At 37.6% G+C, this 12,826-nt stretch overlaps 1 protein-coding gene across 1 annotated transcript in view; it reads left to right on the top strand.

The window, feature by feature from the left end:
* The first annotated feature begins 452 nt into the window (after window positions 1-452).
* LOC107217886 overlaps window positions 453-12,826 on the top strand; it is a 309,627-nt gene continuing 297,253 nt past the window's right edge. Inside the window, exon 1 of the mRNA XM_046735990.1 lies at window positions 453-641. The gene's annotated coding sequence lies outside the window, so the exon portion shown is untranslated. The remainder of the gene's footprint in view (window positions 642-12,826) is intronic.

Genomic DNA, 12,826 nt, shown 5'->3' with positions numbered 1-12,826 from the left:
TGTATATATATGATACATTGAATCGGAAAGCAGAATTTTTCACACAAACCCTAAAATTTATTCCACACGCATTTGCATGTTGAATTAAATGAATCGATGTACGCATACGTCGTACATTGTTTAAACAAAGGTGTAATAATAATACAGTCTATTGCACGTTTTAATAATTAGTGATTGTCGTGTGATGATGATGTATTATTTGCGATATAGTTATATACAATTACGAAAATTTAAATAATACACTAATCGATAATTTAATAACCGTAAACGAATTTCATGTTGATAAATTAATAAATTTATTGAATAATTCATTCCTGCCTGATTTATAATTATACAATGTATTCGTAATTGAAAATTATTATCTAAAAAAAAAAAAAAAAAATATCAATCGAACATATAACACAAGTTTTTAAGTTTCGTTATTTATTGTAGGTATAATATTAACACCTATTATACAGTTTTATTTGGATAGTGCGGGAAGTTTGTTAGTTCGGGTGTTTGTTGCATCGATTTATGTAATATTTATACAGCATCAATTGCGATTTGTAATAGCTGCAACGGACTCCGTTCATCCTGCCGCAACATGTGGATGAAGACTTGTAATCGATGGCTGGCAGAGATGCGGACGCAGTAAAAAATCGGTAAGCATTTATCGCCTACGTGTCTCATTTCTCGTGCTCGCAATCAGTAAAGTTTTAAAGATACGCAGAACAATTGTACGCGTAATGTTGAGTGATGAGCGATGAACAGCAAAAATTGAACATTTTTTTAACAATTTGAACAAGCTTCTGATACGTTGATCATTAGAAACGGCGAAATTCTTTAACTCGCAATCAGCCGCGAATGAAATTTCTACATACTTCGATTCGATTGAATTGTCAAATTTGTTTGTGTGATCGGACGCAAAATAAACTCAATAAAAATAGAAGAAGAAATTCGTCGGTTCATCAGACATGGAAAAAAATATTTACCCATGGTTCTTATTCAATCAAATACGCTACCGTTCATCGTCAAACGAATCTTTTGATCGAATCAATAAAAAATTGATTGCGTTCGATATAAATTTATCCAACTGAACAATACGCGTTCAGGTAAACACGATATCGGAATATTGAAAAGTATGGCGAAACTTTTCTCTTCGTAAGATTTTCTTTTAGTCAGGTCTAACACATTTTTTATGCATTCTTTTGAGTATTAATACATATCAGAAAAAGAATTCTTATAACGTCTGTAAGCTATAAAAAATTCACCACGAAATCACTTTATTGCTATGCTTACCGAAAACTTTTCTCACCCAAAGTTTTTCCTCGGGCATTATTTTCCCCGAATCTCTTCTTAGTCCGCGTGTCAAATAACGCAAGAAGAATTCACCGATTATTTGACTGACGTTCGGAATTTTTCTGTCATCAAGATTGATATTCACTACGTTATATTACCTCCGCCAAGAACAAAAAGTTGAACAAATAAAACAAATTTTCAAAAATCCCTTCAACCTCATTTAAATTTTTCCGTGAATACAATTAACAAACGGATCATTAAATACATTTGTTGTAATTATCCTCCCAGTTACAAACTATTAAACTTTTCCGATCAATCGAAACTCATCGACACTGTCCAATTTCTGATTCTCAAATTCTGCTGTTTCGATTCTGCACAAACATTCGCAACTTTTCCGCGCTTTGTCTTATATATTACAATTTCACCTATCGTACAACAAGTTCGAACCTACCTCACCGAATCGCAGGTTGATTTTTCGGTCGAAAACTCCTCTTAGCTCTCGGCTTTACGGGGGATGAACGTAATGGGAAAAACTGGATTGAAAGTAAAGTTTTAAAACTAATCGGCGCGCCGTTCACCCCCCCCCCCCTCATCTTTTCTGCCTTCGGCTCTTCTCGTTCACCCAGTTCTTCTACTGTGCGTTGTACCAATATGTATATATATATATATATATATGAATATATGCCTCGTATTTCGCCTGCGAAATCCGCGATTTATTGAATCTCTCTAATTGCTAAGCTGAGACCGTTATTTATCCCTCAAATCTCAAGATTGTAGCATCGATTCACGTCAGTTATTCTCAAAACCGCTACATGTCACACCATATAAAATCGGGGCACGGTGATTTTGAGTAAAAATAATTGATCTGCGGGTAAATGTTTCTGCTTGAATGCCAGATATTTTTAAATTTTTTTTTTTTGCAATTCCGTTCAACTACTAGATACAAAAATCGGTATAATCGGTAATTTGAAAAAAAAAAAAAAATACCCGGTGTAGATGGTACAGGAGTAACGAATGTTGTCGTATTTTAACAAATATAATAACGTGGAAACATATTGCAGTTTTTTAATCCGCGATGCGTGTTAGGAAATTCTTTGATACGTTTAAAAAAAAGAAATTCATCAATAATAAATAATCTTGCCGTCGTATTTTGGCTCGTATCTGCGTGAAGAAGTATTTCCGGCAGAGCGAAGAGCGAATGTGTGACCGAATGAGCGGATTAATGTCGTTTCGGACGAACGTTGCCCTGCATGCATGTATTCCTGACGGGCAGAGAGGGTAAATACACATTGCGAACGGTACAAAAAAGGGAAGAAAAGAATTGCTTCCCGAATCGAGGGTTTATTGTTTCACCGCAGGCGGTGGTTGGAGAAAGAGAGAGTAATAATAAAAAAAAAAAAAAAAAATTAAAATTACAAAAATTGGAATAGAATCGAGAACAAAAAGAATTCAAAAATATCCACCCGCCAAGCCGGCAGACGAAACGAGAAGCTCTCGTACGTTTTTACGAATGTTTTATTTTCACTGGTTTTGTTAGCATTTTGCACTGCTCTATTCGCTGCATGTGAAGTTTCGTGGGGTGAATATCCCGACAAAACTTTACGTGTATAATTTTTCTAAAATATTCGGTGAACAAATATCGAACAGATTTTTCTGGAAACTACTGTTTTCCATCAAATATAGTTATTTGAATATAAGGGATGTTTTAGAAAATTACTTTGCGCAAAAATTCGTGGGCAGATTTTTGTTCATCGTCGATAATGAGTGGAATAAAAAAAGTATCAGGTACTTGTGATTGTAGGAAAATACATTTCAATCCAGTATAGATAATTTTAGTTTTTCTTCTTCGTCAGAGTTTTTACTCACGATGAAGAAGATTTTTCATCCCCAATCGCGTATGAACGAGATTCTTTGATGGATTCTTGACTGAAAAATCAAGCATCGAAACTACTGGGCAATGTTTTAAAATTGCAATAGTGACTTTCCTACTTTTCACACAGTGAATCAAGTTTTACAATAACAAACCTGGTCATATTCGTATCAAAATTTGTTACACAAACCGAAACGAGCTAAAAACACGAGATTGAAGTTCGTGTAAATATAACTATTTACTTATTCTTACAATGACGTTCAAGGAACTAAGATTTTAAAATACGAGCATGTTTTGTTTTATTACAGTTCATCGAATTTCAAATAATTCCGGTTTTCCCTAAACATGAACCATTACCAACTTCAACATGATCTATAAACTGGGAACTTGGTCGTCGTCAGGATGCAACGGTTGTCATATAATGAAGTTACGTTCGGTTAATTTTCCTACAAAGCGATCGCCTTTCAACTAGCAACTTGAATTCAAGTATCTCAATAGATTTACTCGATGACGTTCATTCGCGACGAATGAAAATTGTCTACGAGTATAATTGATCCTTCCTCTAAAATCCAGAGTTGTATTACATGCAGGGATGTTCGATTAATCGATTAATCAGTTCTTCGAATCGACTGTTTTTACAATACATCGATCGTCGCGAATCATCTCATTCGGTAATTTGTTATCTTGATAAAACGGTTAACCAGCTTTTTCAGTTGATTATTTTTCCTATCAATCAATTAATCAGCTCTTGTAATTAATCTGTTTCTTTATTTCTTTCTTTTTCTTTTTTTTGTTTTTTTGACTAATCCATCAATCGATTATTTTAATCGTGTGGCGTAGTTCTTCACGTTTTCAGCTTCTTTCTCCGCGTGAACCAAGGTTCTGAAATTTCCGAACCGTGCTCGATCGGCACCAAAGTCGAGCCCTAAATCACGTAGACCCCGTTTATCGAAGATTAATGTCCGTCGATTGATACTATGGCCACGCTCTCGATCCTATCTCCTCCTTATAAATTTGTCCTCGACTCATTAGGACGGATAAAAGCTGTGCCCCGGGGTGGTCAGATATCATTTATTAGTCGGTCCACGCAGGGCTCTCTGAGCTTCTACTCCGAACAAAAGATTCACTTGAAACGTCCCAGAAATCTTCTCTTTCCTTCCATGCTTTTCGATTTTGACTATGCGACTTTTGCAATGTTTTTCAACAATCGACGATCGGTTCTTTCTATTCCTTGATTCAGAAACGCGACGTTCGTTTCTTATTCGAATACGCGATGTAGCTGGAGATTCGCAAAGGGTTTACCTGCTCTCGTAATCCAGGCCTGTGTGATACATCGTCGGTTCAATAGGCAGGACCAATTTAACCGACTCGATGTTCATTGATATTCGAACCCTTCCGAAAATCGGGCGCGCATTTAGCCGAGTACGTCGGCACGAATATCCGGTAGACTGGATCCGGACGGATTCACAATCACATTCCCTTAGAAATCTGTCGAATCTACTCGTGTGTTCGAAATTCAAACAGCGTCAGATTAACCGTTTAAGCTCACCGGCGCAAATTCGTAAGCGCGATAATTACTATCGGCCGATTGTGCATTAAAATTATTAATTAAAATCCTGAAATGCATAAATTTTCTCAAGTTCAACCGTTGTTCAATTTTTCTAAATACTCTTGCTTGTTTTTCATCGAGCTTTTTTTAAACACATTTCCACTGCCTCGTTAATTCAGCGGAATAACGAAGTAGTCTTTAGATTGGAAACGTTGCGTTTTATTTCTGGTATAAATTATAATTATTACTGCAGCGAATCTGTTTCGCATTCTCTGTGAAAAATAACCATCGTCAATGTTCGTTTTGTTTTCAGTTTGCGTTTTACTCGCTGCTGTAGTTTCATGATATTCAACTTTATTTTCGACGAGGATAAAATAACATCCGTGCCTCTCGCGTTACAATAATAGAACGAATATTCATTTAATTACAAAATGCGTATCGCGGTGTGTGCGAAAATTCACCAGGTATATTATCTGCGGAATTCCCTAACAACTCTCTGCAAGCCCCGTAATTCGTGTTATGCAGTTTTCCCTCTGAAACTTGATACCTGCAGCCCGTATTCGGTATTGAAGCTTGTCCGGGAATTTTAGTTACGCGTTGTTAGCGGCGTAAAAAAGTTTGGATGAAAAAAGAATACGGAACACAAAAATTCATCCTGGAATTCGTTTCGAGTTAAACATGATCGATCGTTATTCAATGACTCGACTTCCAGACGTTGACTCAAAGAAATACATTATACTCCCACAAAAATGTTAGGATACTTACGATTGTAAGCTAAGCTCGTAAATAACTCAGGTTTACTCAACTGTAAAACTGGACTTATCTGAAGCCCAGCTCTTATCGTCCAACAGACGAAGAATTCTTTATTTATAGTTTACACCACGCCGGTATCGTCGAGCTTCTCTGACGGTCGATACTGCTGGATAATTTATTCTCCATTCCATTTTCTTAAGGACCGTCAACCTTTGCCCTCACACTCTAAATTGCTCTGAAAAGCACGAGTATTCCGAATTAAGTGACGAGTTTTGGTCACGATCTGCGATTCTGTCATCGTCAGGTGGCATCGGAAGCTTCATTTCTCGGTACTTGAAATTAAGGTAATTAAGGTAACATATCTCCCCATAATCACACGGTCTTCCATATTACGCATAATACGTCACGGTGGAACATTTTCAGTTTTCATGCTGACACAAGCTTCGCAAAACTCGCTGCACTGCAGCAGAAGAGTGACCGAATAAGACGAAACTACTCGGATTGTACGATTGTAAGATGACGATTTTCCGCAGAATCGTTTCCGCTTCTCGTTTTGCACTTGTCGTTCAACTCTCAATATCGTGTACGAATTACTATATGAGGCTAAAAAAAAATACAAATTCTGCAGCATTACACTGAGAAAAATTTCATTTGTTACAGTAACTAGAAAAATTCAGTAAAACAGGTATTATTGAAAAAACTGTTTGAATATCGTTGGAATTACGAAAAACGAGGTACGCCTAACCATTTTGCGCTATCGTCGATCCTTTTTTGGTAATTGCAACGCAAAATCAGTTTCTGAGGTTTAATCTACTTTTTTAGTTAAATAAGGCTTTAACGTCAATTTAGTCTTGCAAAAACATGAAATTCTCGTAACAGTTACGAGAAAATATAGCAACAGCGATCGTAATGAGAAAGAATAACAACGGATACCAGACTTTCCGGTAACGGCTAGAAAACTAATTTTCATTTTCAACCTAGAACTATATTTTTCGATTGTGGTAAAAAATGAAAATAGATATCTATAAAGGACTGAGCGGTAAGCGGAAATAAAAATTTCTCTCAGTCCACACAAGTTTGACGAATGGCGATCAATTTTTCGTTCTACAATCGATCTGTGGAATTCTGTGTAATTGAGTAGGTGGTTAAAGTACCTGGGAAACGGTTTTCCGTATTACGTATCCACAGATCTATGAAATACAAACCGCTAACAATGAGTGCGCCAATTAAATACGACCAGCATAAACAGTCTGTTCGGTGTAGAGTTCGGCGGATATTGCTGCGAGTCGAGAGCAACGGAAGCGAAGTTAATGCGGTGTGGATTTAGCGCAATTATCGTCAGTGCTTGATTTTCGGGTTGTTCATCGCTGCAGGCTCGCCGTTGGGAACGAAGGAAGAAAGCCCGCAAGCCCGGATTTGGATAATGTCGGAAGTTACAGATTCGGCCGGTTTTGGCCAACGGAGGTAATTCGAGGCTTCGAAGAGGAGTTACGTGTCTGTTGGATCGTGATTCGGCGTATCATCCAGAATTACATTCCGAGTGCAGAAAGGGCTGCAGGCTATTTTCACTTATTGTTTACAAGAATCTTATCTGAGGTATATACTCGAGACTTCGCTGAGACGGGTGGGGGTAAAAATATAGAAAGATCAAAAAATTTAAGGGCCACAACATCGAATTTTTAAAGAAGCGATAACTTTGTTTGTAGAATTTAGTAATGTCGAAATTCGAACTATGGAGAAGTTAAAGGATACAAAGGTCAGAACGTAGAATGCCGAAGTGTAGAATCGTTAGCATTCCTCTCGATAATATAGAATTGTATATAGATTCTCGATTTTGCTGCTCTACGTTTTGGTCTTTCTGTATTTTTTTTTTAATTTCGACTTTCTACATTTACAATTTTTTATACTTGTACTTTTTGCATTTTTAAATTTTCTGAATCAGATTTTCGCAGTTTTGAAAATCGATATTCTGATCCTTTTATCGATAGATATTTCCGGTCTTTTTTTTTACTCCTGGCCTACCGAGACTCTTGATCAAGCAACAATCTTTTATTCAATTTACTTTGACGCACATACATTGTTTTTTAAGAGTTGCTAAGGCTGACAATGAAAAAAATTTCTGGAGCTTGAAATTGATTTTCACGAAAGGCATAAAAAAGAATGGACATGTAAATATACAAATGCGCAAATCGCACACAGGCAGACATATCTAGTATTGATTATTATCCAGTACTTGACCATTTTAAACTGTTTATTTTAATCGAAAATTACAGTTCGGGATACAAAATGAAAATCAATTTTGTATCGGTAATCCGAGAATCTATTTTATCCGTTACTTTCCTTCCACCTGATTATGGTTACTGGCACTGTATTTTTTTTTTTTTGTCATTCTTGCTAAAATATTCAAAGCGTTATTAAAACGATACTAATTTGACTGAAACAATTTCTGGCAACTGTAACAAATAAAATTTTTCTCACTGTTGAAAAATTAATTTCCATCTTTCGAAGAGTTTCACGTATCTACAAACACCAGTTTCGCAGCGTGTGTTCGAGCCGCAGGTATTGCAGTGCACAGGGTGAACCTAGGGCTCTTCAATTAAAATTTTAATTAATAGAGTATGAAATTTTTTTTAACCCGCAAGTGCAGCAGAAGTCGCGCGCTCTCGGTGCAGGTAGGATTGTAAAAAAAAAAAATGAAAGAACCTTGCAGGTGAAAAAACGAAAGGTGGGAATCGTAAAAATTCAAATGTATACCCTCAGCAGTAAACGTTTCGTATATTATGCATATATTATACATGTATTGTATAACTTTCTCTGTGACTTGCTAGACGGACAGTAAAACAAAGCTACGCGAACTGTACATGGATCCTAGTCATGGTCCCCCGTAACATTGTCTCGATAGATTATTACGTAATTAACGAAAATTCCATACGGAACACTGAGAGAAATTTTTAGTTCCGGTTACCGCTCAGTCTTTAACTATTTTCATTTTTTTACCGCGATCGAAAAATATTGTTCTAGGTAGAAAATGAAAATTAGTTTTCTAACTGTTACCGGAAAGTCTAGTATCCGTTACTATTCTTTCTCGTTACGATCACTGTTACTAGATTTTCTCGTAACTGTTGCGAAACTTTAATGCTTGTGCAAGAATAAATTGACGTTAAAGCCTTATTTAACTAAGAAAGTAGAGTAAACCGAAGAAACTGATTCTGAGTTGCAATAACCAAAAAAGAATCGACGATAGCGCAAAATGGTTAGGCGTACCTCGTTTTCCGTAATTCCAACAATATTAAAACAGTTTTTTAACGATACCTGTTTTACTGAATTATTCTAGTTACTACAACAAATTAAATTTTTCTCAATGAAGACATAAAAAAATAATCTGAATTTTTTCAAAGACAGATAATGAAATATCGTAAAAATCGTTGAATCATTCTTTTTCCAAAAATTTAACTTCACTCGTTTGAATAATAACTTTTTTTTTCATCCTGCTATGTCTGCATATTTTTTTGCTCAAATATCTGTATCTTAAGAGTTTCTCAGTAAATTTTTATCTAAATGTAAAAATAGAGAATATTTAATGAGTTACGATTTTTTTTTAGTAGAACGATACAGATTTTTCGGTGTTTTGTTGTTTGAGGAAATTTTTTATTCATATTCAAAGTTTAATTCTGCTAAAGATAACTGATTCGCATTGAAATATAACAAAGAGTATCCCCGAATTTTTTCAAGCTATTAGAATCGACATATCCGATTCTACGCAATGACTTTTGACGCCAGGTGTCACCATAAGGTTTAAATACAGCCGATAATAGCATACCTTAAAGCGTTGTATCTGCGATTCATCTAATTCCACCATTATATGCATGTATATAGGATTCTTCCTAGGAAGCTGCGCCTGATTACCACAAATGAAGATTAATATCTGGATTAAGGTGTAAATGGCGATATTCCACGACGATAGCTCGGCTAGCTGATGCCAGTTTAAGGTCCCGTAGTATCAACTTGGTCGCGAAATGAGTTTCTACCGCAAAAGATTCTTGTGCACATATACCGTGCTGCTCGGGGGATGATCGAGGAAAGAATGGCGGGAAGGGGGGAGGGGGGGTGAGAGAGAGAGAGAGAGAGGGAGAACGGGTGACTGAGAGGGAAAATTTATTGCCACTTATCTTCAGCCGCGGAGCGCTCTTCTCAATGAAACTCGACGAGTGATATTCCCTATCCTGTCTTCTCTGCTTGTTATATTTCTCATTCGATGCCTGCGGCTACATTAATTTCAGGTCAATTCATACACCGATCTCTTCGACTCCCGCGATTCACGGATAAACGCGAATTGTACCTTGTATATTTTACAGTCGCGGTAGACTCAATAATGCGGTTTATTACATCGATGAAGACTCTTCATTGGATAACTTTTTCCTCCTTTTTTTTCCGATCCCGCGTTTCGCGATTTTGTATCCAAATATTGAATTCAATTCCGCTGTATAGATGTTGTTTGAAATTGAAAAAGTCATTTTCGTAAACCGACGAAAGGTAATTTTTGACCAGCTTTGCATTTCATTCTATTCAAATCTTTGTGAATTTTTGATGAAGCGGGTAAGAATTTCAAAGCATATATAGTAACGTATATTACGAAGTAAAAATTGTTTGAAATTTATTTACATCGATCTCATTGTCGTTTACCGAATCGAATATTCTCTTTCGCTCTCTCTCTCTCTCTCTCTCTCTCCCTCCCCCTCTATATCTTTTTCTCTCACTGAGAGAAATATAATAGCAGTTCTCCGTAGAGAACTAAGGATTCGAGTAGTTCAGTTCAGGGTTAGGGGATTCGGGAACAAGCCGTGATCTTGAACCCTGCATAGTCCATTTGTTAAACAATGCGCGGTTTACCCTCGTATAGCTTTCGCCGTTCTAACGAACAACGAACAAAAGAATAAGTGTACACCAAAGTGGTTTATTCGCCCGTACCTATATCCACGTGTATGATGAAAGTGCGAAGGCTGACGATGGCTGTGCAGTATCACCGAAACCCAACCTCACAACTCGATCCCTCCGATGAACCGATCCTTGAAAGTCTTCCTCCTCACCCGATATACAACAATCCTCGATGATTCGTTAGGCGAATGTTGATAGCGATTATTAAAAATTGGAATCACTCGACTAGCCACTCTTCTCACACATTTTAATATGTACCGTGATCCAGGATCTTTAATCGTGCCCTCGATTATCCTCCTTCCATTCGAAGTTCAAGCGGAGCTTGATGTCTGCAATCCGCAGAGACTGCGTCCTCACATGTGACTCTTACGATCGCGTACATCCGTGAAACATAGTCCAAGCCTGCATGGAGAGCGTGATTCATGCCGGGTTCCGCGGTGCATGAATTAGGGTCGAAGCCGTTTGAAAATTTGATTACACATACGTACCACCTCTGGCCTTAGGTACTCTCGTTACGCCGGCGACCCCGACGGGCTTGACAAAACATTTTTAACGTTCCTCATGGGCGCGGAGTGAGTCGTTATTGAGTCGTAAAATTGGTCACGTGGCCAGAGAGATTTTTCGAATGCTGCTCCGGAGGCTGCAGGATCCTGGGCGAAGGTTTAACCGAGTGTGATTCGTTACGCAGCCCGGAAGGTGTCTGGCTCGAATTGGCTCCTATCTTACTAGCCGCGGTTTTAATCTTTATCGTTTCGGCTCCCCGGCTGCGTGACACCTTGAATAAACAACTCTCGGACGACTGACGGGTTGATCAATGTATATCAAAACCACGACTCTGGGTTTGCTGTGATCAGCTTCCGATGGATAGGTAGCTCAGATTGCGATCCGGGACGACTCAAGTTCGAGGAGTGTCCATTCGCGGTTTAGATTTTGGAAATTCAATTTTTTTTTCTTTAACGTCAATTTATCGTTGCACAAGCATCAAATTTTCGCAACAGTTGCAAGAAAATCTAGTAACAGTGATCGTAATGAGAAAGAATAGCAACGGACACTAGACTTTCCGCTAACAGCTAGGAAAAGTAATTTTCATTTTCTACCTAGAACCATATTTTTCGATCACGGTAAAAAATGAAAATAGCTAAGGACTGAGCGGTAACCGGAACTAAAAATTTCTCTCAGTGTATTAACGGGATCGCGAAGGCGTTGCCTGCACTTAGGAACCACGAAGAAGGACCGCAAGATTTCTTCTCTTCCTGGGTATATTTGAGCTCTTTGAAGTTTAGAGCCAGAGCTGCTTTTTACGGTAACACAGTTGATCAAGGACCCGGGAATCGGGAAAATGGATTACCGAAGCGATGCGTGCGGACCGTGAGAGTGGAAGATACGAGAAATATGGCGATGCGTGGAGCGCGTCTGATCGGAAAACGCCAGTTGCGGTTCATCCGTGTAACTCGTGAAATGAGGAGAGGAGAAGAGAAGTCGCCTGATTTTCCAGACCGAAGAACTATACCGGGAGGCACGCTTTGGTTTAGCATAATTTCAGGGTTAGTCGCGCAAAACGAAACGCATAACCATGCTTCCTGTCTCTCATGGTGCTGTTTAGCTGCAACGCTCAGGTTACTTCGTGCCTTCGAGCTGTGTTATACTTTTATGCTTCTACGCTCCTCACCATCATTCACAGCCTACTTTGGATGGATTTGAACGCCCATTATCCCTCCGCGTCTCGAATTTCATTGGCACCGATCAGACATCTCTGATAACGAAATGGGGGAAAATTTGTGGTTATGAGTTCGACGGAAAAATTACTTTCTTGGAATCTGAAATTCCCTGACTTTTTCAGGCAATCATTCCAGCCTGAAAATATAATTTTTCCAGTAACTTTTCATGAAATATGCCGCTGGTTAGTGACAATTTTTTGACACTTTAATACTTTATCTTCAATATTACCAAGGAACTAAATTATCACGAACAGTCGGCGATTTTTCGCAAGAAACAAGAAAAAATCGAAAAAAGGTATCAAGAATTGTACATAGAATGTATGAAATCGTGCGACGAAACAAAATTTTGAGTGCAATATTTTCTTTCTTGAGATCGACGGTACTTTGTATAAGAACGAGTTTATTTCTCAGAATTGACTAAAAATTCCAGTCGTATTTTCAAAATTTCCTGACTTTTCCCAGTCTTCCCTTTAATCGTAGGATTTATTCGCTACCATGATCACAATATCGATGACGACAGATTTCTCAGCGTTCCATTCCGATATTAAAATAGAACCGATTACACGTAACTTGTCTTTCAAATTCTGTATAAATAATTTTTAATATTTCGAAATCGTACAATTTGTATAATAATACTAATTTTTATGATTTTGCACCAAGTCGAGTTGTTTTTTAAGCATTATTTATTTTTACGCCTCATCTTTCTTTGTCCAATTTGATACA

The sequence above is a fragment of the Neodiprion lecontei genome, chromosome 3 (genome assembly GCF_021901455.1).
Source record: "Neodiprion lecontei isolate iyNeoLeco1 chromosome 3, iyNeoLeco1.1, whole genome shotgun sequence".
Classification (NCBI taxonomy): Eukaryota; Metazoa; Arthropoda; class Insecta; order Hymenoptera; family Diprionidae; genus Neodiprion; species Neodiprion lecontei.
The sequence above is the reverse complement of the archived record's forward strand: the minus strand, read 5'-3'. Positions and strand labels throughout refer to the sequence as shown.